This window comes from Heterodontus francisci, chromosome 14 (genome assembly GCF_036365525.1).
Source record: "Heterodontus francisci isolate sHetFra1 chromosome 14, sHetFra1.hap1, whole genome shotgun sequence".
Lineage (NCBI taxonomy): Eukaryota > Metazoa > Chordata > Chondrichthyes > Heterodontiformes > Heterodontidae > Heterodontus > Heterodontus francisci.
The window spans coordinates 96,810,146-96,837,773 of record NC_090384.1 but is presented as its reverse complement, the minus strand read 5'-3'; the positions used below and the strand labels follow the sequence as shown (position 1 = coordinate 96,837,773).

The following is a 27,628-nucleotide window of genomic DNA, read 5'->3' as shown; positions in this document are numbered from 1 at the left end:
CAATTGCTGCTTAAAAAAATTGTTTTTACCAGCTCTCTTGCCATGTTTCACAGATTTGGCAACAGAGGATCCGTGGTCATCTGCACAGGAAGGAACCACAGCCACTAAACCTGAACAGAAATGAAAAGCTGCCGAGGCAACACCTTCCAAAATAATGTATTTAAAAATAATAACATAAGAAATAAAGTACATACTTAGAAATGATAAACTCATAGGTTTCTCAAAAAAAAATACATTGACAATTATCAAACCAGTCACTGTAGAAAAGTTTAATCAACTACTAAAGACATGAAATAGAACAGAAAGTGCTGGAAATACTCAGCAGGTCTGGCAGCATCTGTGCAGAGAGAGTTAACATTTCAGGTCTGTGACCTTTCATTAGAACTGAGAAAAGTTAGAAAAGTTTGAGCAAGTGAAAAGGGGCGTGGGGTGGGGTGAGAAGAAGAACAAAAGGGAAGATCAATGATAGAGTGGAGGACAGGAGAGATTAAATGACAAAAGGTTTCACAGTGCAAAAGTAAAGGGAGTGGTAATGGGACAAGTAAAGAATCAAAAGATGTGTCTAGAGTAGGTATGAATGGCAGAATTGCAGCTGTCCTAATGCAAAGTAAAAGGAATTAAGAAAGAAACGAGAGAGAAAAACCAAACCAACAAAACAAAAACAAAAGAAAATGGGGGCAGCAGTTATAATATAAAATTGTTGAACTCAATGTTGAGTACAGAAGGCTGTAAAGTGCTCAGTTGAAAGATGAGGTGCTGTCCCTCGAGTTAGTGTTGCACTTCATTGGAACACTAGCAGGCCAAGGCCAGAAAAGTCAGACACGTGCTCAAAATCAATTACATTTCCAACTTTTCCCTGTTCTGATAAAAGGGTCATTAACATTAACTCTGTTTCTATCTTCTCAGATGCTGGCCGATCTGCTGAGTATTTCCAGCACTTTGTTTTTATTTCAGATTTCCAGCATCTGTAGTATTTTGCTTTTGTACCAAAGACATGAGATGCAACCAAACCTTCTAGGGATGCTAAGGCTGCTTTAGTTCCCAGAACATTTGGGTTGTCACAGACTCTTCACTTATTCTGATTGGTACAAAATATACCAAAGCAACAAATCAATGAGATAAACAGATGTATGGGCTGAATTTTACCAGCCCATTGACACCAAGGGTCACGGCGAGGAGGCCGGTAAAATCCTGTGGGCAGAGGCCCACCTCGACCTGCGACATCGAGAAGGGCCCGCCGCATATTACTGGCGGTGGGGGTACCTCGGTCCGGCTCCACCGCTGCTTGGCAGTGAAACCTTCATCTGCATATTTAAATCAGCCCAAATGACATGCAAATAGACTTATCTGAAAGCGGTGGCCGTCCCATGCCGATTTTACTGCCAACGAATGCAGCTCACGTACCTTCGAGCTCCGTACGGAGTTGCGAGTCGAGAATCTGGTGGGGAGGGGGGAGGAATAACATTTTCAGGGCAGGAGGGGTGGAGGAGCAGGGAAAACATTTATTGTTGGCTGTGGGGATGGTGGGAAGGGGTTGAGGGTCAAATGAAACAAATGTCGGGGCGGGAAAGTACAGGATATTAATAATATTGTCATGGGGGTAGAGGGCAATTACTGTATGAATAATCCATTGGGGGGTGGCATACGTGATTGACACCTGACATAACATTTTATTTTTAATTCCTGGAGATTGAGACCTTTAGATTTTACAATGTACCTAAAGGGCTTGAAGCCCTTTAAAAATGGAACTGGCACCGGGGTCGGGGTGGCTGCCCCCTCTACGTCATCAGGGGCAGACGCTCCACCCCCTCTATTTAAATGAGCCTCCACGCGTAACATCGTGGGGGCTCCTCGGCAGCACTTCCGTAGCGGAGGCTGCCGAGTTCAAAGCGCAGCGCGCGATTAAAATTCAGCCCATAATTTAAACAACAACTTGCAATTATGCCTTTAATGTAGTAAAAACGTCCCAAGGTGCCTCACAGGAGCATTACAAGACAAAATTTGACACCAAGCCATATAAAGAGAGATATCAGGTCATACGACCAAAAGCTTGGTCAATGAGTGACTTAAAGGAAGAGAGAGGTGGAGAGGTTTAGGGAGGGAGCTGGAGTCAAGGCCGGCAATTGCAGAATGATGGAAATCGAGGACGTGCAGGAGTCAAAGTGAAAGCAAGTTGAAGGGTCTATCTGATAAATGATTAACTCTGATGAACACGTCTTGTAGCTCATCTCCCTTCTAGAAGTTTTATCGTGCCTTCTACATAGAACTTAAGACTGTTCTGGCCAGATGTATGATGGACTATGTTGTGGTTGGGCTGCTGTGGTGTTGAGTTATATTGCAGGTGCTACCAGCATGGAATGTAGATGGAAATAATAACAATGAATAACAATTTGCATACCGACATCTCATACAAAAAAAAAGCCAGAGCTTTACTCTAAAGTCTTGAGTGTCCATGAAAGGTACATATGGACGGGTATAGCTTACATTAAAAATAATGACCTTGATGATAAATGAATTGATTTTGCAAACTAAATGTGCAAGTTGCTGGTATTGCCATCTAGTTGTTCATTGGCCCACAGTATTGCTGTGTAGACAAAACAGATTATCCAAGTTAAGTGATGCATCAATATATGTAACATATAGCTTGCCTTTCAATAGCACAATTTAATTAGTTTTTTCAGGTAAGCGGTCACCAGGTTTCATGGAGTCACCCAAGATCACGTCGTTGGCACCAGCTGGACCCCATCGTCACAAAGCGAGCCTCTATAAACAGTGTTCAAATCACACGCAGCTTCCACAGTGCAGACTGCAACACTGACCACTCCCTGGTGTGCAGCAAAGTTAGACTCAAACCAAAGAAGCTATATCACTCCAAGCAGAAGGGCTGCCCACGCATCAACACTAACAGAATTTCTTACCCACAGCTGTCACAAAAGTTTCTGAATTCACTTGAAAAAGCCCTTCAAAGCACTCCTGTAGGGGGATGCAGAGACTAAGTGGGCCCACATCAGAGATGCCATCTATGACTCAGTAATGACCACTTTTGGCAAACGTGAGAAGCAGAATGCAGACTGGTTTCAATTTCACTCTGAAGAGATGGAACCAGTCATAGCTGCTAAGCGCACTGCACTGCTGAACGACAAGAAAGCCTCCAGCGAGTTACCATCTTGGCACTTAAAGCCGCCAGAAGCACTGCGCAAAGAACAGCCAGGCGCTGTGCAAATGACTACTGGCAACGCCTATGCAGTCGTATTCAGCTGGCGTCCGACACCGGAAACATCAGAGGAATGTATGATGGCATTAAGATAGCTTTTGGGCCAACCATCAAGAAGATCGCCCTCCTCAAGTCTAAATCAGGGGAAACGATCACTGACCAACACAAGCAAATGGACCGCTGGGTGGAGCCCTACCTAGAACTGTACTCCAGGGAAAATGTTGTCACTGATTCCACCCTCAATGCATCCCAGTCTCTGCCAGTCATGGATGAGCTGGATGAACAGCCAACAAAATCAGAATTCAGTAATGCCATTGATTCTCTAGCCAGTGGAAAAGCCCCTGGAAAGGACGGCATTACCCCTGAAATAATCAAGAGTGCCAAGCCTGCTACACTCTCAGCACTACATGAACTGCTTTGCCTGTGCTGGGATGAGGGAGCAGTACCACAGGACATGCGCGATGCCAATATTATCACCCTCTATAAGAACAAGGGTGACCGTGGTGACTGCAACAGCTACTGTGGAATCTCCCTGCTCAGCATAGTGGGGAAAGTCTTCACTCGAGTCATTTTAAACAGACCCCAGAAGCTGGCTGAGCGTGTCTACCCTGAGGCACAGTGCGACTTTCGAGCAGAGGGATCCACCATTGACATGCTGTTCTCCCTTCACCGGCTAAAGGAGAAATGCCACGAACAACAGATACCCCTCTACGTTGCCTTCATAGATCTCACCAAAGCCTTTGACCTCGTCAGCAGACGTGGTCTCTTCAGATTACTAGCAAAGATCAGATGTCCACCAAAACTACTAAGTATCACCACCTCATTCCATGACAATATGAAAGGCACAATTCAGCATAGCGGTGCCTCATCAGACCCCTTTCCTATCCTGAGTGGTGTGAAACAGGGCTGTGTTCTCGCACCTACACTGTTTGGGATCTTCTTCTCACTGCTGCTCTCACATGCGTTTAAGTCTTCAGAAGAAGGAATTTTCCTCCACACAAGATCAGACAGGTTGTTCAACCTTGCCCGTCTTAGAGCGAAGACCAAAGTATGGAAAGTCCTCATCAGGGCATTCCTCTTTGCTGACGATGCTGCATTAACATCCCACACAGAAGAGTGTCTGCAGAGACTCATCGACAGGATTGTGGCTGCCTGCAACGAATTTGGCCTAACCATCAGCCTCAAGAAAACGAACATCATGGGACAGGATGTCAGAAATGCTCCATCCATCAATATTGGCAACCACACTCAAAGTGGTTCGAGAGTTCACCTACCTAGGCTCAATTATCACCAGTAACCTGTCTCTCTATGCAGAAATCAACAAGCGCATGGGAAAGGCATCCGCTGCTATGTCCAGACTGGCCAAGAGGGTGTGGGAAAATGGCACACTAAAGTCCAAGTGTTTCAAGCCTGTGTCCTCAGTACCTTGCTCTACGGCAGCGAGGCCTGGACAATGTATGTCAGCCAAGAGCGACGTCTCAACGCATTCCATCTTTGCCGTCTCCACAGAATCCTTGGCATCAGGTGGCAGGACCATATCTCCAACGCAGAAGCCCTTGAGACGGCCAACATCCCCAGCATATACGCCCTACTGAGCCAACGGCGCTTGAGATGGCTTGGCCATGTGAGCCGCATGGAAGATGACAGGATCCTTAAGGACGCATTGTACAGCGAGCTCGTCACTGGTATCAGACCCACCGGCTGTCCATGTCTCCCCTTTAAAGATGTTTGCAAACGCGACATGAAGTCCTGCGACATTGACCACAAGTCATGGGAGTCAGTTGCCAGCGATCGTCAGAGCTGGCGGACAGCTATAAAGGCGGGGCTAAAGACAGGCGAGTCGAAGAGACTTAGCAGTTGGCAGGAAAAGAGACAGAAGTGTAAGCAGAGAGCCAACTGTGTAAAAGCTCCGACAACCAATTTTATCTGCAGTGCCTGTGGAAGAGTCTGTCACTCTAGAATTGGTCTTTATAGCCACTCCAGGCGCTGCTTCACAAACCACTGACAACCCCTAGGCAGGATATGCCTGGGACATACCCATTGTCTCTCAAGACAAGGAGGCCAAAGAAGAATTACAACTTACAATGTCCTTCAGAGTGAGACAGTTGTTGGTAAGTCTGCTTCATGCATTCAATGTTTTGTTGGCTTGCTTCTACATGATTAATCATTGCTTTAGGGCAACGCATGTCAATGATGAATTTGCTGCCTTCTGAACTTTGATGGGAGCATTCCATGGCTCTTGGATGTACTTTGCAGGATATCCCTGAAGCACTGGTAGGTATCGTCTGAATACAGAAACAAGCAAACAGATAAAGTCACTTATTACAGCAAGCAATCCATCATCTTTATCCATTCCCATTTAAGTCCAATGATAATAAAAGACATAGGGGACGAAATTCAAACTGCATTCAAAAACGGACAGCAAGTCATTGGAACTTGAGGCTTTCCCCTGGCTAAAGAGTCTAGAACCAGAGGTTATATACCCAGGATAAGGGGTTGGTCATTTAGGACTGAGATGAGGAGAAATCTCTTCACTCAAAGGGTTGTGAAGGAATTCTATCTTCCAGAGGGCTGTGGATGATCAGTTGAGTACACTCAATTGATTTTTGGGCACTCTGGGGATAGGGTTGGAAAGTTCAGTTGATGCAGAAGTTCAGCCATGATCTTATTGAATGGCAGAACAGGCTCCAGGAGCTGTATGGCCTGGTCCTCCTCCTATTTCTTAGCCTGTCCAAGGCTGAGCCAGATTTGGTATCAGACCTCATTAGAATGGAAGCAGTGTGCACCAACTGGGCATCCCAATGCAGCCCACCAGATGAACTCCAGCCTTAAAGCAAACAATGCAAGAGAAACCCTTACTACACAGGCATAATATTTTCATTTCTCACAGCCACATTTGCTTCCTAACAGCAAAATAGTTTGTTGTCTGTGAAGTAGTTTAAGATTATTTGGAGAGATGCAAATATAATGCAGGTCTCTTTCTTTCCCTCCAAGGGACCTTGCCAATTAATGGATCCAATTTTTGTACTGCAAATTCATCCCTTCGTTTCTTGGAACTAGATGAAGGATTAACAAGCACAAGCAGGTACAGCATGAGTTCCAGGATTGCCCTCAAAATAACACATACCTCACATACTCCCCACTTGGACTAGTCCTTCTCCCAAAAGCAACAGGGCAATAGCAGTGAAAGAACTGTTGGAAGAACGTACTGCATGACCGCCACATCCAGCTCCCTGCATTTATGCTGAAGTCAGCATTGAGAATCATTTTGTCAAAATCCTACAGTCACAGGTAAACAAGGATAAGATTTATATGCTTCAGATAGATGCTTTTTAAAAAAATTCATTCATTCCTGGGCTGTGGGAGTTGCTGTTAAGACCAGCATTTATTGTCCATCGCTAATTATCCTTAAGAAGTTGGTGGTGAATGCCTTCTTCATTACAACTGAGTGGCTTGTTAGGGAATTTCAAAAGTCAGTTATGAGTCAACCACATGTAGGTCTGAAGTCACATCTAGGCCAGACTGGGTAAGGATGGCAGATTTCCATCCCTAAATGACATTAGTGAACCAGATAGGTTTTTACAATAATGGTGGCCACAAAATGACCAGATTGCTGATGCTAACTTTTTATTCCAGACTTTATTTAGTTAACTGAATTTAAATTCCTCCAACTGCAATGGTGGGATTTGAACTGTCTCCAGATCATGGCCAGAATTTTATGTTGGGCAGGAGGGCCCGCCCACTAGCCGAAAAATCAGTGGCAAGCCCGCCGCCGCCAGGCGTGGGGAGCCGGGTCAGGATTTTTCGCCCCCTAGGCCCTTAATTGGTCATGGGCAGGTCTTCCACCTCCTTGAGGCAGGAAATCCTGCCTAATGGAGCTGCCGGCCAATCAGCGGGCCAGCAGCTCTTAGTCCCAGCAGCACTGCCGGGAGAGGTGGCCACTGCTGGGACTACACCCAGCCAACAGAAGCAAGAGGAAGTTAAGGTAAGTTTTTGGGGCCTTGCCAGGGACAATCGGCCAGTCCCTGGTGAGGTAAGGGGGGGGGGGGGTGGGTTGGAGGGGTGGGGGAGTATTGTGCGTTAGGGCAGTTGGGGCTTCGGGGGCAGCCTCCGTGGGGCACAGGGTTCTTGATCAGGAGGGCCACCCCCCCACCCCCAGCCCACAAGAAGGCCACCTGGGAGAAGGCCCTTAAGTGGCAGTTAATTGGCCACTTAAGGGCCTTGATTGGCCTGAGGCAGGCAGGCTGTTTCTCACCACCACCACCCAGTGTAAAATTGCAGCGGGTCGGGAGGGGTTTGGGAATGGCGCCACCCCCGCCTCCCACTCAATTTTACACCTACCCCTGCCACCAGCCTGCTCGTTGGGGGGGGCCCATAAAATTCCAGCCCATTAGTCTAGGCCTCTGAATTACTAGTCCAATAATATAAACACTATGCTACCATACACCATAAATACTGAAAAAGGAGAGTACATGATAGCAGACCAGTGGGGAGAAGGGTAAAAACAAGGGCGATTGTACTTTCCTTTCCCAGGGGGACTGTGATGAGAAGGCTCCCTTCGACCTCAAGAGCTGTGCTATCGGGGGTATAACTCCTGCTGGGGCCAGCCAATCCATACAGATCAAAAGGTGGGGGAGCAGACTAAAGACAGTACACCACCTCCTAGGGCATTGTGAGTCAGGCTGATGAGCCATCCATGTAAAAATGCCACTTGTTACGGAAAGAACCAGACGAGATGAGCCTGTTACAAACTGGAAAACATCAACTACGGAGAACCATGATCTGCTGGATGTAAGACCGCATCCCCCCCACCCCGACTTCCCAGTACAGTCAAGCATTTATTACACTGCTCTTTCTGAGAGCCGGTGCAGACACGATGGGCCGAATGGCCTCCTTCTGCACTGTAACGATTCTGTGATACCACTGTCACAATATTGAGGGGGTAGTGGGAAGGTTAAATCTCTTTATACATTAGGACCACAACGTTTATTTATTTAGAGATACAGCACCGAAACAGGCCCTTCGGCCCACTGAGTCTGTGCTGACCAACAACCACCCATTTATACTAATCCTACATTAACCCCATATTCCCTACCACATCCCCACCATTCTCCTACCACCTACCTACACTGGGGGCAATTTATAATGTCCAATTTACCTATCAACCTGCAAGTCTTTGGCTGTGGGAGGAAACCGGAGCACCCGGCGGAAACCCACGCAGTCACAGGGAGAACTTGCAAACTCCGCACAGGCAGTACCCAGAACTGAACCCAGGTTGCTGGAGCTGTGAAGTTGCGGTGCTAACCACTGCGCCGCTCTCACATGATACCTGATGTGGTGGAAGCATTCAGAATCCAGGGCATGTCACACTGGGCACTTTTACCTGCTGGTAAAAGCCGGGGAGTAAGCCACCTGTCCATTCTCTCAACCAAGGAGTGGTACAGGAGACCTAAAGAGGGGAAGGAAATTTACTAATTCACAACTGCATGGTTAAACTTTTCAAGCCAGTTATTTTAAACACTGTCATAAGGTGCCATTAAAAATTCTATATTCAAGTTTTTACAACTCATCACAGTTCAAGGTGTCAAAAGCATAGAGAGACGACTGCTAACCTGCAACCAGAAATTTACAAGCACCTTCCAATGTGCAAAACAGCCCTCACCAACATCAGTTAAATTTCAGACAGACGCAAGCTCCTGTTTGCCAACATCAATTAGATAGAGTCATAGAGTTTTACAGCACAGAAACAGGCCCTTCGGCCCAACGTGCCTGCACCGACCATCAAGCACCCGTCCTAACTAATCCCATTTCCCCACCCTTGGCCCGTAGCCTTGTATGTTATGACGTTTCAAGTGCTCATCTAAATAGTTCTTGAATTTAGTGAGTGTTCCTGCCTCTACCACCCCTTCAGGCAGTGTGTTCCAGATTCCAACCACCCTCTGGGTAAAAAAATTCTTCCACAACTCCCCTCTAAACCTCCTGCCCTTTACCTTAAATCTATGCCCCCAAGTTACTGACCTCTCCGCTAAGGGAAAACGTTTCTTCTTATCTATCCTATAAATGCCCCTCATAATTTTATATACCTCAATCAGGTCCCCCCCTCAGCCTTCTCCGCTCCAAGGAAAATAACCCCAGCCTATCCAGTCTGTCTTCAGAACTGAACTGCTCCAGCCCAGGCAACATCCTGGTGAATCTCCTCTGCACCCTCTCCACTGCAATCACATCCTTCCTATAGTGTGGTGACCAGAACTGTACACAGTACTCCAGCTGTGGCCTAACTAGCATTTTATACAGCTTCATCATAACCTCGCTGCTCTTATATTCTATGCCTCGGCTAATAAAGGCAAGTATCCTGTATGCCTTCCTAACCACCTTATCTTCTGCCTTCAGTGATCTCTGGACAAGCACCCCAAGGTCCCTCTGACCCTCTGTACTCCCTAGGGTCCTACCATCCATTGTATATTCCATTGCCTTGTTAGACCTCCCAAAGTGCATCACCTCACTCTTCTCAGGATTAAACTCCATTTGCCACTGCTCCACCCATCTTACCAGCCCATCTATATCATCCTGTAGTCTAAGGCTTTCCTTCTCACTATTTATGAGACCACCAATTTTCGTGTCGTCTGCGAACTTACTGATCATACCTCCTATTTTCACGTCTAAATCATTAGTGTACACTACAAACAGTAAGGGTCCCAGCACCGATTCCTGTGGTACCCCACTGGTCACAGGCCTCCATTCACAAAAACAACCCTTGACCATCACCCTCTGCCTCCTTCCACTAAGCCAATTTTGAATCCAATTTGCCAAATTACCCTAGATCCCATTGACTTTTACTTTCTTAACCAATCTCCCACGTGGGACCTTGTCAAAAGCCTTACTGAAGTCTGCTTTACCCTCATCTACACCTCTAGTTACCTCCTCGAAAAAGTCAATCAAATTTGTTAGACACGATCTCCCCCTGACAAAGCCATGCTGACTATCCCTGATTAATCCCTGCCTCTGCAAGTGGAGATTAATCCTGTCTCTTAGAATTGTTTCCAATAATTTCCCTACCACTGATGTTAGACTCACCGGCCTGTAATTACCTGGTTTATCCCTGCTACCCTTCTTGAAATAATGGTACCACATTCGCTGCCCTCCAGTCCTCTGGTACCTCTCCTGTGGCCAGAGAGGTTCTGAAAATTTGTGTCAGAGCCCCCGCTATCTCCTCCCTTGCCTCACATAACAGCCTGGGATACATCTCATTGGGGCCTGGGGATTTGTTTTAAAAGGAAAGCTTGATTTAAATACATCTCGACATCAGGAAAAATTCTGACCAGACTGATAAAACTAACCATGACTGTAACTGTGCCTGCATGGATCTGGAACACCCCACAGCCTAAGCAACAATGAATTTAATCAAAGATTGCAACACTGTCCCATTGCTTTACAGCTCATTTGGGTGCAGGAATACCTTCGCTCTCCAAGCCTCAACAGTCGAGCAATTTATTTTGCTACAGTTGGATGAATGAATGGAAATGCAACATATAAGGATTTACAGAAGTGTTACAGTTTGGTTGAATGTATTGTGGAAAGTGAGAAAATCTCCCGCTTTCTCCTCTTAAACACAGTTGTGCTTTAATTACTGTTCCTTCTTCAAATCTAGCATTGCATTTCCCCTAGATTACGTCAAGGCATTAAGAGATGAGGCTAACCAAAGATGTTAACTACATTACTAAAAATAAATTTCTTCCAGAGTAAGAACAACAAAGGAAGAACGGTTGGATGGGTAGTTAGAACACAAACGATTAAAAAAAGGTGGCAATGAAATTAGAGAAGCCAAACTTGGTGAAAACTCTAATCAGTATATGCAATATCCTAGAGAATTTAGAAGTTAATCATAGAACCATAACAATGTAGAAGGAGGCCATTTGGCCCGTCGAGTCCGGGCCAGCTCTCTACAAGAGTGATTCAGCTAGTCTCATGCCCCACACCCTTTCCCCATAGCTCTGCAAATCTTTTCTCTGCAGGTACTTATCCAATACCCTCTTGAAAGCCACAATTGAATCTGCCTCCACCACACTCTCTCAGGTATTCCAGATCCTAAACACTCGATGCATAAAAGCTTTTTTCTCATGCCGCCTTTGGTTCTTTTGCCAATCACCTTAAATAAGTCCTCTGGTTCTCAACCCCTTCTCTATCTACTCTGTCCAGATCCCTCATGATTTTGAACACCTCTATCAAATCACCTCTTAACCTTCACTTTTCTAAGGAGAACAACCCCAGCTTCACCAATCTATCTACATAGCTGAAGTCCTTTATCCTTGGAACCATTCTCGTAAATCTTTTCTGCACCCTCTCTAAAACCTTCATATCCTTCCTAAAATGCAGAAAATTTGGGAAACTTAAGACTTGTAAATGATTTGGGTCAGGTGCTGAAGGAGGAAATTTGTGAGGCACTGGTCATCATCATGACTAACTGGATGCCAGAAGGTAGCAAAAGGAGCAGTGTAGACTGACTTGCAAACAGGAGCAGGAATAGTGCTACGTTAAAGAGGGGACAAAAATACACACCAGGAAAACAAATCCTCCCATTAAAAAGCATCATAAAGAGTCAATTAAATTTGATGCGCTAGTGCAGCATTAATAATAATGCACAACAAAATATTTCCATTCAGACACATCAAAACATACATTTGACAGATAAGGCCATATCTCACTCATCCTTACCATTCTATAAAGCTGCAGTACAACTTTCGACACGATGAGCACCCAAACCGCAGGTATGGACTCAATCCTGTTGGACTTGATAGCAAGGAGTCTGCATTTAATTTTGGCCTTTCACAGTTGGTAATCAAAGCCTGTAAAAACAAAGAGAAAACATGTTTCAAATAAAACATCATTCAGCTGCCACATTTGACAACTCAAAAATAAAACAACAGATGACAATTCTAAATGGCTTCCATTATACAAAGCTTGATGAAGAAATTATGACACACCATTATGTATTATGAAGAGTGGGAACTGTAACAATATTAAAAGCTTTTTTGTGCAAATTTGTTTGAGACACTGTCACTCCACCTCAAACCATCATATAATTAAACAGCCCATTGATAAAACACAGCTTTTTTGTTGAAATCTACCAAAGACATTACACTGAGAAACCAGGATCCCATCTTAAATTCAAAAAAATGACTTACATTTATATAACACCTTTCACCACCTCAGGACATCCCAAAGGGCTTTACAGCCAATTTGTACACAGCAAGCTCCCACAAACAGCAATGTGATAACAATCAGCTAATCTGTGTTTTTTTTAAAGTGATGTTTCTTGAGAGATAAATATAGGCCAGGACACTGGGAAACCTCCCCTGCTCTTCTTCGAAATAGTCCATGGGATTTTTACATCCACCTCAGAGGGCAGACAGGGCCTTGGTTGAACATTTCATCTGAAAGACAGCACCTCCAACAGTGCAGCACTCCTTCATTACGGCGGTGGAGTGTCAGCGTAGATTTTGTGCTCAAGTCCCTGGAGTGGGAGATACAGCAAGCATGATGTGTGCTGAAGGTAAAATTAACACTGAGCCAACTTAAAGAAGGAGAGAGAATTGGAGCGGTACAGAGGTTGAGGCAGGGAATTCCAGAGGAATTCCAGAGCTTAGGGCCTACTTTAGAGACCTGAGCACAAAAATCCAGGGTGCAGTACTAAGGGAGAGCTGTACTGTGAGGCGCTGTCTTTCAGAAGTGTTTCATTGCCTGTAAAGCACTTTGGGATGTCTTGAGATGAAAGGCGCTAAAGAAGTGCAAGTCTTTCTTCTTTCTAGACAGCTGCCATTGGTGGACCACAGAGATTAGGCGATACACAAGAGGCCAGAGTTGGAGAAATGCGAAAGATCCTGGAAAACCAATAAGACCATTTTCCAATACAGTCCTACCCACATATGTCAATGTGTTGAAGACCATTCTAATTTTGGTGACATAAGCAGACAGTAGCATTAGTCCATTCAGCTAAAATGATCAGATCACCTCTTATAATATTCTGAAAAGCATGCTCATAGGGTATAAAATTTCCCGTTTTCACAATCAGTCCAGAAGTGGACATAATGCAGTGAGGAAGTTATATTTACTAGAAATAGAATTCTCATCAACTTGAAATATTAAATAATGATTTGACAAGTTTTATTAAAAATCTGGTTATATAAGCCACTAAAATATAAGTAGCATTTGTATGTAGTCTTGAGTTCTGAAGCATTTGTACCAAGCAACCTTACATCCGTAAAATGTATTTTAAAATATTTCCTGGTGGTATTGCATCAACCATTTTGTTTGTTTGCATGAGGTATTAACAATAACAACATACATTTATAAAAATGTCCCAAGGTGCTTCACATAGAAACATAGAGACCTAACTGACATTTGGAGACCTAATTGAAGTGTGTAAAATTATGACGGGTCTTGATAGAGTGGATAGGAAAGCCCTATTCCCCTTGATTGAGGAGTCTATAGATGGGGGTATAGATTTAGGATAAGAGGTAGGAGGTTTAGAGGGGATTCGAGGGGAAATTTTTTTCACTCAGAGGGTGGTGGGGATCTGGAACTCACTGCCTGAAAGAATAGTAGAGGCAGAAACCCTCAACATTTAAAAAGTGCTTGGATATGTATTTGAAGTGCCATAACCTATGAGGCTATGGACCAAGAGCCGGAGAGCAGGTTTAGGTTGGATGGCTCCTTGTCGGTCGACATGGACACGATGGGCCGAGTGGCTTCCTTCCGTGCTGTAAATTTATATGATTGTGTGATCTCTGTAGAAAATTTACAGTACAGAAAGAGGCCATTCAGCCCAGTCTGTGCCAACTGAAAAAGAGCTATCCAGCCTAATCCCACGTTTCAGCTCTTGGCCCATAGCACTGTAGGTTACAGTATTTCAAATGCATATCCAAGCATTTTTAAATATTATGAGGGTTTCTGCCTTTACCATCCTTTCAGGTAGTGAGTTCCAGATCCCCATTACCCTGTGGGTGAAAACGTTTCCCCTTGAATCCCCTCTAATCCTTCTACCAATTACTTTTGTTACCAAGGTGGGAGGAGTGCACTGTTTTTTCTAGTTCCACTTCTCCACAGGTCACAACATATATTAAAATGTTTACCCAGTTACCGATACGGGCAATCACAGACTCTTATTTTTATCCCAGAACAAAATACACCAACCAGGTTTCTTTAACAAACAACAAAATTGTCAGTTTATTATAAAACAAGACATAACCAGTAACGAAGCAAAGCATTAACACACAGAGTGAAATATGGAAGTTCCCTTTTACCCTAGCCCCTTAGTTCTTGAAGAAAAAAAAAGATATGGAAAGATGTCAGTTGTCCCTTTATGGTTTGGCATCCCAATAACAGTCCCTTTTAGGCGACGTTGAAGATCAGTTTGGCAGGCTTTCCAGAAGAAATGTGACAATAGGGGTTTCTGGCAGGCTTTCCAGGAGAAATGCAGCATCAGTTTCTCTATTTCTTACACTTGATTCTCAGGACGTTCTCAACGAGATGGAAGAGGGTGCTGATGGTGACTGCTCTCTTGGCTGGATTTCTCCAACTGCCTTCAGAACAGTTCACACCCCAACACATTGTCCAAAGCGAAACCAAAAATAATATCTCCATAGTCAAACCTCCTGACCCCTATAAATCTTGACCGGTCACTTCTCTGTAAACATTTCCCCAAGTCAAAAAGCCCCTGCAGAGTATTTATCTGAAGACAGGTGACTTCCAGTAAATGTTGTTTCCAAACAAGACCTCTCAGTGTCCTTTCAATGACCCCAGTGAAAAAAAATTCATGGAATCCTTTTCAGTTTTCCCAAATAAAACAATGTCCATCATTCTAAAATACATGAGTCCTCAAAAAAAACCTAACAAAAATATAGAAGCACCGTCATGATACTTTAAATCTATACCCCATGGTTATCAACCTCTCTGCTAACGGGAAATAGGTCCTTCCTATTCACTCCATCTAGGCCCCACATAATTCTATACACAGCAGTGTTGGATAAAATTTGACTTCATAAAATTAAAATAGGTAGGATTACAGGAAGTGAATTTGGAGGGGGAGATGCAGGGTGCGATTTGTAAACTGTGAATTGGAAAGAGACCCAGATCCTAGAAAGTGAAAAGAAACATGAATTGTTTCAAGGAGGGAGACTGTACTTGTAAGCTTACACTATTATTATGAAGCATGTGAAGTTAAAACTGTGCTGTTCACTATTGAGACTCTATCAGGGATTTCTTATTTCCAATGCATGGGATTAGCAAGTGATTCTCCAAATCTTTGGAAACTGCTGCTGTATAATGAATTATTGAAATATTTGAACCAATTTAACCACTTACTAATTAGATTATTGTAATTTTCTCTCATTACATTCTGCAGAAACAGAATTCATAAAGAAGTGGAGACGATCAATGATTTCAAAAGGAAATTGGATGGGCACTGGAGAGAAATAAACGTGCAGGGCTACGGGGATAGAGCAGGGGGAGTGGGGGGGTGGTGGTTGGGAGGAGGAAATGGGATTGACTAGATTGATCTACAGAGAGCTGGCATGGACTTCAAGGGTCGAATGGCTTCCTTCTATGGGATGAATTTTACCAACCCTTTGAGGACGGGCTAGGAGGTGGGAAGGCTGGCAAAATGGCTTGGTTAGGCATCGCCGGGGGGGGGGGGGGAGGGGGGCGAGGGGGGGGAATGCCCAACATCTTCCCGCTGCCATGCCATTTTTCTAGTGGCGGGAAAGCTGGCAGATCGGCTGCTTGCTGGGAGGCCAATTGAGCCACTTAAGTGACCAATTCCCAGGCCAGTTCCCACCTTCATGGGCATTTTTCCCTTGTTGGGAGGGCCCTCCTTTAGGGCACTCCATGGCCCACAAAGAGGCCCCCATCGGCGGCAATGGCGCTGCCTGTGCTTCACAAATTCTCCCCTTCTCCCACCCCCCCCCCCAACCAATTACCAAACTTACCCATCTTTGAAGTCACTGAGGTGCCCTCATCCTGCAGCTGCAGCCTCAGCAACGGCCACCCCAAGCAGTGGCACTGCTGAGCTGCCAGCTCTCTGATTGGGCCGGCAGCTCTTGGGGGCCGGGCCGCCATCCTTAATTGGCTGCCGCCGGCAAAATGCAGCCCCGGGACCCACCGCCCTCCAAAGCGGAGTTGCCTCCCACTTTCAGCTCTGGCGGCGGGACTTCTGCCACCTCAGAAAAAGTCCAGCCTATGACTCTATGAGGACCTGCATTTGTATACCTTTTGTTCCAAGTGTTTATATAATAGTGCTAGAGCTTCTGTCTCCCCTCCTTGCCATACAGCAGGACCAAGTTCACTTGTATCAAATCCTGAAAAAACAGTACAAATAATCATGAAGCCCATGTGGGATAATGCTTTCATCCTGCTGCTCCTCAGTGGAGTCTAAACACATCTCCACCATTCTGCTGACCAACCACAATGCAGTGGTCCATACCTTAGTTTTCATCTCTGCCCACTGAACAAGTTATTAGAATCATAGAATGATACAGCACCAAAGGAGGCCATTTCAACCCATCATGCCTGTGCTGGCTCTTTGGTAGAGCTATCCAATTCATCCCACTTCCCTACTTTTTCCCAACAGCCCTGTAAATGTTTTTCCTTCAACTGTTTATTCAATTCTTTTTTGAAAGTTGCCATTGAATCTACTTCTATCACCCTCTCAGTGCATTTCAAATCATAACATGTCACAGTCTAAAAAAATGTTGCTTCTGGTTCTTTGCCAATCACCTTAAATCAGTGTCCTTTGGCGATTGATTCTTCTGCTACTGGAAACAATTTCTCATTAGTTACTCTACAAAACCCTTTAGGGTTGCAAACACTTTATCAAATCCACTCTTAACCTTCTCTGCTCTAAGAAGAACAACTCCAACGCAGAATCATAGAATGGTTACAGCACAGAAGGAGGCCATTCGGCCTGTCATGTCCATGCCAGCTCTCTGCAAGAGCAACTCCCACTCCCCTGCCTTTTCCGCAAATCCCTGCAAACGTTTTTCTCTTCAGATAATTATCCCATTCTCTTTTGAAGGCCTCAATTGAATCTGCCTCCACCACACTCTCAGGTAACTTTTTGATTTTGATTTAGAGATACAGCACTGAAACAGGCCCTTCGGCCCACCGAGTCTGTGCCGACCATTAACCACCCATTTATACTAATCCCATATTCCTACCACATCCTCACCTGTCCCTATATTCCCCTACCACCTACCTATACTAGGAGCAATTTATAATGGCCAATTTACCTATCAACCTGCAAGTCTTTTGGCTGTGGGAAGAAACCGGAGCACCCGGAGGAAACCCACACAGACACAGGGAGAACTTGCAAACTCCACACAGGCAGTACCCATAATTGAACCCGGGTCGCTGGAGCTGTGAGGCTGCAGTGCGAACCACTGCGCCGCCAATGTGCACCCAGCTAGGTCCCACTTAATGCAACATGACGAATGACTAGTGAACCTGTATTGATGGTCTTTGTTGAGGGATAAAGCTTCTCCAGTCTCTCCACAAAACTGAATTCCCTCATCCCTGGTACCATTCTAGTAAATCTCTCCTGGACCCTCTCTCAGGCCTTGACGACCTTCCAAAAGTGTGCTGCCCAGAATTGAACACAATACTCCAACTAGGGCCTAGCCAGTGTTTTATAAAGCTTAACTGCCTTGCTTTTATACGCCATGCCTCTTATTTTTAAAACCAAGGCTCACAAATGCTTTATTAACATCCTTCTCAGCCTATCCTGTCCTTTCAAAGATTTGTGTACATACACCTCTGGTCCTCTCTGTTCCTGCACCCACTTTAAAATTATATCATTTCCTTCTTACTGCCACTCCTTGTTGTTCCTACAATACTGGATATCTAGGTGAACCACCAGGAAAACACCAAGAATGAAACAGAAGGGGAACAGAAAGGGAAAAAAGAAAGTCATTAACAAGAAAGGAAACAATAATGAGATACCATTATCTAAACAGCATTACATGTATTATAAGCATATTTATGAGCTGGATGTACAAGTAATACAAAAATACCTCTAACAATTCACATTTATATTGCACTTTTAGTATAATAAATGTCCCAAACCACTTAAAAAAACTTTCACTATTATAGTGCTTTTCACATCCCAATGTATCTCCCAGCCAATGTAGTCACCATTGTTGAGTAGACAATTGGTAAGCAATGTGCACCCAGCTAGGTCCCACATAATGCAACATGATGAATGACTAGTTAACCTGTATTGATGGTCTTTGTTGAGGGACAAAGCTTGGCCAGGACATCGGGAGAACTTCCCACCCCGCTCTCTTCTTTGAATAGTGGTATGGGACACTTTACATGCACCTGAACAGGCAGACAGGAGAATGGTTGAATGACTCATCATTCGTCATATTGGTATCAGCAAAAAAAGCCATCCATGGCCCATACTTGAAACAGGCGTTTGGTCCTTCGCCTATGCAAATAAGGGCCTAATGCCTGTTTGAGGTCTCCTGTGCAAAAACTGGGTTGCCTTGAATCTAGACGGTGTCAGACCAGCTGCATCTGGGAAGGCCAGTTCTACGTGCTCCCTAACCAACTTGAAGAGATCACTGCAGGCAGCCACCAGAAAGGGAAGTTTGTTTCCTACATTACAACAGTGAATTCAAAAGTACTTCATTGGCTGTGAAGCACTTCAGGGCGTCCTACAGTGGCAAAAGGCACTATATAAATGCAAGTCTTTCCCTTGTTAAAATATCCTTACCTGAATGTAGAGCTGGTGCTTCATACTCCTCTAGGCTCCATCTTAAAACCAAGGGCTGCTGTAGGCCATCTAACCACCATCCCACTGCTCCCACAAAACCCTCCTGATTGCTGCCTTGATGCTTATCCTGAGTGGAGGACAGTTTCCAATCAAAAGGAACTCCACAGGATTCAAAAGACAAGCTTAACAGCAACTTAAAAAAAAGACTTACATTTAAAATGCACAACCACATGGCATCCCAAAGTGCTTTGCAGCCAATGAAGTACTTTTGAAGTGTAGTCACTGTTGTAATGTAGGTAGACATTTTGTGCACAGCAAGATCCCACAAAACAGCAATGTGATAATGACTAAATAATCTGTTTTTGTCATGTTGATTGAGGGATAAATGTTAGCCAGGAGACCAGACATAACTCCCTTGCTCTTCTTCGAATAGCGTCATGGGATCTTTTACACCCACCTGACAGAGCAGACTGGTCCTAAATAAAACAGCTCATCTGAAAGACGGCACCTCTGACAGTACAGCATTCCTTCAGTACTGCACTAGGAGCATCAGCCTAGATTTTTGTGCTCAGATTTCTGGAGTGGCACTTGAACCTACAACTTTCTGACTTAGAGGTGAGAGTGCTACCAACTGAGACACAGCTGACACCTGGAAAAGTTTTTTTTATTTTATTTATTTAGAGATACAGCACTGAAACAGGCCCTTCGGCCCACCGAGTCTGTGCCGACCAACAACCACCCATTTATACTAATCCTACATTAATCCCATATTCCCTACCACATCCCCACCATTCTCCTACCACCTACCTACACTCGGGACAATTTACAAGGCCAATTTACCTATCACCCTGCACATCTTTGGCTGTGGGAGGAAACTGGAGCACCCGGCGGAAACCCACGCGGTCACAGGGAGAACTTGCAAACTCTGCATAGGCAGTACCCAGAACCGAACCCGGGTCGCTGGAGCTGTGAGGCTGCGGTGCTAACCACTGCGCCACTGTGCCGCTCAATACTCCAAGAAAAAGGAGAGAGTTACATTACAAATGCCATCATTATTTACCAAACTCTTCCAGCGATGTATTCCATACTTCTCATTGTGGTTCTCTTGGATATCACTTGTGCACTTTTCCATCTGGTCTAGTGTTACTGTGTTGACTGGAGCTTTGGGCAAACCCAGTCACCTGATGATTGTTTGAAAGCGTTTGTATGTAAGTGGGGTTTATTGCCATTTGCCTCGATTATTCTGGAAATACATTACTGACGGTCTTTTATAATTTACAGCAAGTGTTAAAAGAGAGGGGAGACTTTGGCTTTAATAACAGCTGAGACCAATTTCATTATTTTGTTATTGAAAATGTTTACATTTTCAAAATAATAGACCAAAAATATCATTTCTGAAATAAATGAAAAAGAAAATAACAGGGAAACAAAACAAATTGTCTATCAACTGTTTTACAACGACAAGCAATAAATACATAACACAAACATTTAAATTTGCTAAGCACAGTGATAAAAATCTAATGCAAAATTTATATAACTGCTCCCTGTCCCTTTATGCATTTCCTGCCCAAATGTATTAATATCAGATGGGTTCCGCATGTTTATTTGACTCACTGCAGCCAGCACATGTTTATTATGGTGACTGGGCAGTTTTACTGCGACTGATCTGCCAAATCACATGCACTGCAGTGTGACTTCCTTCCCTATATTGCTAACCCTAGGTAGCAGAGTACCAATATCTCAACTTTACAACACATACACACACACACCTCTCACAAGTACGTGCATAAATAACCACAATAAGGTACGATAGGGTAATGGTTGATTTCAGTTCTCCCCATAGCAGTTTGAGAATTTGAATTCAGTTTTTTTTTTTAATGTCTGGAATTCAAAAGCTGGTTTTCAGTAAAACTGACCATGATGTAAAATATATTCCCTATTGTTGCATAATATTTTTATTTTATAACTGGATTCTGTAAAATATTTGAATTACGTTCCATAGCTCTATTCTCTGGCTGGAGAGTCTAGAACTCGGGGCCATAGTGTCAGGATAAAGGATTCGGCCATTTCGTACTGAGATGAGGAGAAATTTCTTCACTCAGAGGGTTGTGAATCTTTGGAATTCTGTACCCCAGTGGGCTATGGATGCTCAGTCTTTGAGTTCATGAACAACTGAGAGCAATATATTTTAGGGCACTAAGAAAATAAAGGGTTTTGGGGATTTGGCAGGAAAGGTATGTGAGGTTTGTACAATAACTTCTAGCCCAGCATTCTTTGCCAGCTTCATAATAGTAGCATCCCGCTCTTTTCCAAATGGCTCGGAATCATATTTGAAAGTCAGTCGTGCCATGTTCTGTTCCTGATGTAGAAAAATTAATTGCGTCGCGTCATAATAGGGTGTTAAGGTTACATGAGATGGCAGCGCTGTGTTAAAGAGCAAACTCAGGAAAATGCACAGGCGCACAGCATGCAAGTAGCTCAAACATGCTGCTGCATAAAGTGGTAGGATGTGTGTTTACGGTCGTAACTTCCTACATGTGAAACTCAGTTAGGGGAGAAGGGTAAAAGGAAGGGAAGAAAAGCAATTTAAATTGATAAAATGTAAAAGCTTCTTCCTATAGCTGGTAATGGAATGGCCCACTCCAGAGACTTGAGCACAGCAATCTAGGCAGCCATTCCCAGTGCAGTAGGAAGGGAGTGCTGCACAGTCAGAGGTGCCATCTTTTGGTTGAGAAGTTAAACCGAGGTGCCACCTGCCTTTTCAGGTGGCTATAAAAGAAGATGGGAGGTATCCCCGGCGAACTGGCCAATAATCCCTTAATCAACATCACTGAAACAGATTATCTGGTCATTATCACATTGTTGTTTGTGGGAGCTTGCTGTGCACAAATTGGCTGTTGTATTTCATATATTTCAACAGTGACTACACTTCAAAAATTCTTCATTGGCTGTAAAGTGCTTTATTCATTCTTGGGATGTGAGCATCACTGCCAAGACCAGCATTTATTGTCCATCCCTAATTGCCCTTGAGAAGGTGTTGGTGAGCCATTGCCTTGAACTGCTGCAGTCCAAGTGGTGTAGGTACACTCACAGTGCTGTTAGGATTTTGACCCAGTGGAAGTGAAGGAACAACAATATAGTTCCAAGTTGGGATGGTGTGTGACTTGGGGGGGGCTGGGGGGGGGGGGGGTGGGGTGGAGCTTGCAGGTGGTGATGTTCTCATGCGTCTGCTGCCATTGTCCTTCTAGGTGGTAGAGGTTGTGGGATTGGAAGATGTTTTTAAAGGAGCCTTGGTGAGTTGCTGCAGTGCATCCTGTTGACGGCACACACTATTTCCACTGTGCGCTAATGACGGAGGGAATAACTGTTTAAGGTGCTGCTTGACTGCACTCATTCAAGTGTTATGACCGAGGTGGGAGGAGTACACCATCTTTTCTAGTTCCACTTCTCCACAGGTCACAACATATATTTTAAATGTTATCCCAGTTACCGACATGGTCAATCATATACTCTACTCTTTGTCCCAGAATAATATATGCCAAGCAGGATGCTTCAATAAACAGCAAAATTATCAGTTTATTATAAAACAACACTTATCCAGTAACAAAGCAAAGCATTAACTCAGAGATTGAAATATGAAAGTTCCCTTTTCAAATTCCTCCCCCCCCCCTCTCCCCCCACACACACGGGGTTAAAAAAAAAAAATTTCTGCAGAGCTCTTTTAGAAAAAAATGACACAAAAGAATACTTTGGCCAAATACTTGTTAATTCTTGAAGAAAATGGATGAGATATTTTGTGTCCCAATTCTGGGTACTGCCTGTGTGGAGTTTGCAAGTTCTCCCTGTGTCTGCGTGGGTTTTCTCCGGGTGCTCCGGTTTCCTCCCACAAGCCAAAAGACTTGCAGGTTGGTAGGTAATAATAGGGCCATTATAAATTGCCCCTAGTATAGGTAGGTGGTAGGGAAATATAGGGACAGGTGGGGATGTGGTAGGGAACATGTGATTGGTGTAGGATTAGTATAAATGGGTGGTTGATGGTCGGCACAGACTCGGTGGGCCGAAGGGCCTGTTTCAGTGCTGTATCTCTAAAACTAAAACTAAAACTAAACTAAACTAAATGGCATACAGTCGGCGTCCAAGAACACCCAGCAAGGTCACTGGGATCTCTTCTGGAGCAGTACTTTTCAGATGTCGTTGAGGATTAATCTGGCAGGTTTTCCCAGCTATGAAGGGGAAATGCGGTAACAAGGGTTGTAGCTCACACATACCCTGACCTCTCAGGGTTTTTCAGAGAAGTGAAGAAAGAGATGAGCTGGGTGTTTCTCTCTTGGCAGGCTGACTTCCAACTAACTCAACAGTCCACAACCCAACCAGAAAGTCAAAACAATATCCCAAAAGCGACCTCCTGACCATCATAAATCTTGACATGTCACTTCTCTTGTAAACATCTTCCCCAAATCACCAAGGTTCCTATTGTTTAATGAGCTTAAGGCATGTGACTTCCAGTAAAGGTTGTTTTCAAACAAGACCTCTCAGTGACACTTGTAAAAAAAAAACACATCCATGGAATCTTTTCAGTTTTAAACACATGTCCTCAAAAAATATTTAAAAATGGAAACACTTCATAACACAAGCAAGTAGGGGTAGTCCATCACACTCCTGACTTGTGCCTTATAGATGGTGGACAGGCTTTGGGGAGTCAGGAGGTGAGTTATGCATCACAGAATTCCCAGCCTCTGACCTGCTCTTTTAGTCACAGTATTTATATGCCTGGTCCAGTTAAGTTTCTGGTCAATGGTAACTCCCAGGATGTTGATGGGGGATACAGTGAAGAATGTCAGGGGGATATAATTAGATTCTCTCTTGTTGGAGATGGTAATTGCCTGGCACTTGTGTGGCACGAATGTTACTTGCTATTTATCAGCCCAAGCCTGAATGTAGTGCAGGTCTTGCTGCATATGGGAATGGACTGCTTCAGTATCTAACTTTATTATGGAAGGAAGGTTATTGATGAAACAGCTGAAGATGGTTGGGCCTAGGACACTACCCTGAAGAATTCCTACATCAATGTCCTGGTGCTTTGATGTTTGGCCTCCAACAACCATAACCACCTTCCTTTGTGCTAGGTATTACTCCAACCAGTGTAGAGTTTTTCCCCTGAATCCAATGACTTCAATTTTTCAAGGGCTCCTTGATGCCATACTCAGTCAAATGCTACCTTGATGTCAAGGGCAGTCACTCTCACCTCACTTCATGAAAGGCACTCTATAAATGCAAGTTTTTCTTCTTAGGGACACAGTGTGCAGATTGACAGAATGATGCTTGCCTGTCTGCCTGTCCTCTCAGTAGGTGGAATGTGCTCAACGGTTGGAAACATGGGAAGAAGTTTTTGATTTATGGAAGGGGATGAAGAGTGAAAAAAAACATTGAAGATGAGGGAAAAGATAAAAGGAGAGATTTTTAAAAACGGCAGGTTAATTAAAAGGTAAAGGAATTGCGCATTAGGAGAGCCAAGAACTTTTTTTACACTGAGAGCAGCAGGCCCTCTTGGGGAGGAGTGAAAAAGTAGAGGAAGATTCATTTGGGTTATATTAAATATTTAATATTACTTTTCTCATTCACAATTTTGGGTGGTTCGTGCCTTACTATAATCTTCCCGCCTCTCTCAATCCCGACACAACACAGTGAGAGGGTGCAGAGGACATTCACCAGACTGGTTCCAGGGATGGAGGATTTTAGTTACAAGGTTAGGTTGGAAAAGCTGGGGTTGTTCTCCTTAGAGCAAAGGAGATTGCGGGAAGATTTAATAGACGTGTACAAGATTATGACAGGCTTATATATAAGTTAGACAATAAAAAGCTGTTCCCACTAACAAATGATGCAAGGACTAGGGGACACAGATTGAAGGTTTTGGGCAAGCGATGCAGGGGGAATATGAGGAAGCACTTTTTTTATGCAGCGGGTGGTAATGACCTGGAACTAGCTGACCACAAGGGTGACTTCAAGAGGAAGTTGGATGGCCATCTGAGAGAAATAGACTTGCAAGACTACGGGGATTGAGCCGGGGATTAGGACCGACTGCATAGCTCTGTGGATAGCAGAAATGGACTCAATGGGCCGAATGGCCCCTGCTGCACCGTAAATGACTCTATGACTGTACATACAAGGCTAACTGATCTCCCTGACATTGATTATATAATCTGGAGTCTGCTGCACAGTGGTTTTGTTTAGCTGCTAACCTGGTCTGTTGCCTTTAATTCACTGCTCAGCTCTTCAGTGTGGGGAAGCGGCATAAAAATTTTTTGGGGTCAATTAAAGGCTAGGTATCGTTGCTGTCATCTCTAATATGTCAGCTGCTTGGCTCCTCTCCTCGTTGTCACTCCAAACCATCCCAAAGTCAGTAAAACGAAAATCGCAAGAAACAACAGAGTTTTTTTCTGTTTTTGAATGTTTTTATTTTTTGAGTTAATCCAGATGCGACTTACTGATTTTGAATGCAGCGGATGCTTCTCAGAATTTGTGTGTAGCTACCAGCTGAATCCGTGTGAGCTTGCACAGAGTCAAGAACAGGTGAAGACATCACCTGAAGAGGGCAGGTTGGAGGAGAGGGCATCATTGGACCATGTGCACAGACAAAATTCAAGTCATAATTTCTGTTTGGTACAGTATTGCATTTCTATCCCAATGTCATAGAGTTATACAGCAGAGAAACAGGCCCTTTGGCCCATCGTGTCAGTGCCGGCCATCAAGCACCTATCTATTCTAATCCCATTTTAAAGCACTTGGCCCATAGCCTTGTATGCTATGGCATTTCAAATGCTCATCTAAAAATATTTCTTAAATGTTGAGGGTTCCTGCCTCTACCACCCCTTCAGGCAGTGTGTTCCAGATCCAAACACCCTCTGGGTGAATTTTTTTTTCCTCAAATCCCCTCTAAAACTCCTGCCCCTTACCTTAACTATGCGCTCTAGTTATTGATCCCTCCACTAAGGGAAAAAGTTTCTTCCTATCTATCCTATCAATGCCCCTCAATTTTGTATACCTCAGTCATGTCCCACCTCAGCCTTCTCTGCTCTAAGGTAAACAACCCTAGCCTATCCAGTCTCTCTTCATAGCTGAAATGCTCCAGCCCAGGCAACATCCTGGTGAATCTCCTCTGCACGCTGTCCAGTGCAATATCATCCTTCCTATAGCGTGGTGCCCAGAACTGTACACAGTACTCCAGCTGTGGCCTAACTAGCATTTTATACAGCTCCATCATAACCTCCCTGCTCTTACATTCTATGCCTCGGCTAATAAGGGCAAGTACCCCATATGCCTTCCTAACCACCTTATCTATCTGTGCTGCTGCCTTCAGTGATCTAGGGACAAGTACACCAAGGTCCCTCTGACCCTCTGTACTTCCGAGGGTCCTATCATCCATTGTATATTCCCTTGTCTTATTAGTCCTCCCAAAATGCATCACCTCACATTTCTCAGGATTAAATTCCATTTGTCGCAGCTCCGCCCATCTTACCAGCCCATCTATATCGTCCTGTAATCTAAAGCTTTCCTCCTCAATATTTTCGACACCACCAATTTTCGTGTCATCTGCGAAGTTACCGATCATACCTCCTATATTCACGTCTAAATCATTAATGTACACTAAAAGCAGCAAGGGTCCCAGCAGCGATCCCTGCGGTACACCACTGGTCACAGGCTTCCACTCGCAAAAACAACCCTCAACCATTACCCTCTGTTTCCTGCCACTAAGCCAATTTTGGATCCAATTTGCCAAATTGCCCTAGATCCCATGGGCTCTTACCTTCTTAACCAATCTCCCATGTGGGACCTTATCAAAAGCCTTCCTGAACTCCATTGATCCATGTGCCTCCTGGCTTGCTGTAGTCATGTGACCTCTACCATGAGGTACTCTGACTGCAGGCAGCCATTACAGGCAGTTTCAATAAAGGCTCAATATACACCAAACTGGTGTCCTGTGAGCTCATAACATGGGGCTGGATTTTCCCTTAGGTGGACGGGAATTCACCACCGACGTAAAAGTCGGTGGCGATCCTGCTTCCACATAGCCCGGGGACCTATCCCGCATTTTACACGTCCCCAGGCTTTAATTGTCCTGAGGCGGGACTTACACCCGCTTGAGGGAGGAAGTCCCGCCTCAGTGAGCTGCTGGCCAATCAGCTGGCTGGCAGCTCTTAGTCCCAGCAGCGTCACTGGGAGTGGTGGCCACTGCTGGGACTGCAGCCAAGCCGACCACATGGAGCCAGGAGGGAAGGTAAGTTGAGCATGCCTCACCGGGGGGTGGGGGGGGTGTCCTGGGTCCTGGGGGTGGCTTGGGAGACGGTGGGCAGTCCACAATCGGGCACCCTGTGCCCGACTGCCATGCCCCTCCCCCCCGGCGCTCGGAAAGGCCGGCAGCTATCTGTCGCTGGACGGCCTTTCACGTCCCCAGCACAAGCACGCCATGGGTAAAATATCCGTGGAGGCTGGCGAGGGCGCTTAATTGGCTGTTAAGGCCTCCCGGAGCCTCCCGCTCAATTTCACGCTGCCCCCATCCGCCCCCCAAGCCACCATCCAACCCTCTGGAGTGGTGTAAAATTCAGCCCATGGTGTCAGAACTGGAGCTGAGGTGAGTATTGGAGAGCTGT

General features: G+C 44.7%; 1 pseudogene; it reads right to left on the bottom strand.

Moving 5' to 3' along the window:
• Nucleotides 1–12: 12 nt before the first annotated feature.
• LOC137376917 (cryptochrome-2-like) lies at nt 13–26,871 on the bottom strand (annotated as a pseudogene).
• Between the last annotated feature and the right edge of the window lie 757 nt (nt 26,872–27,628).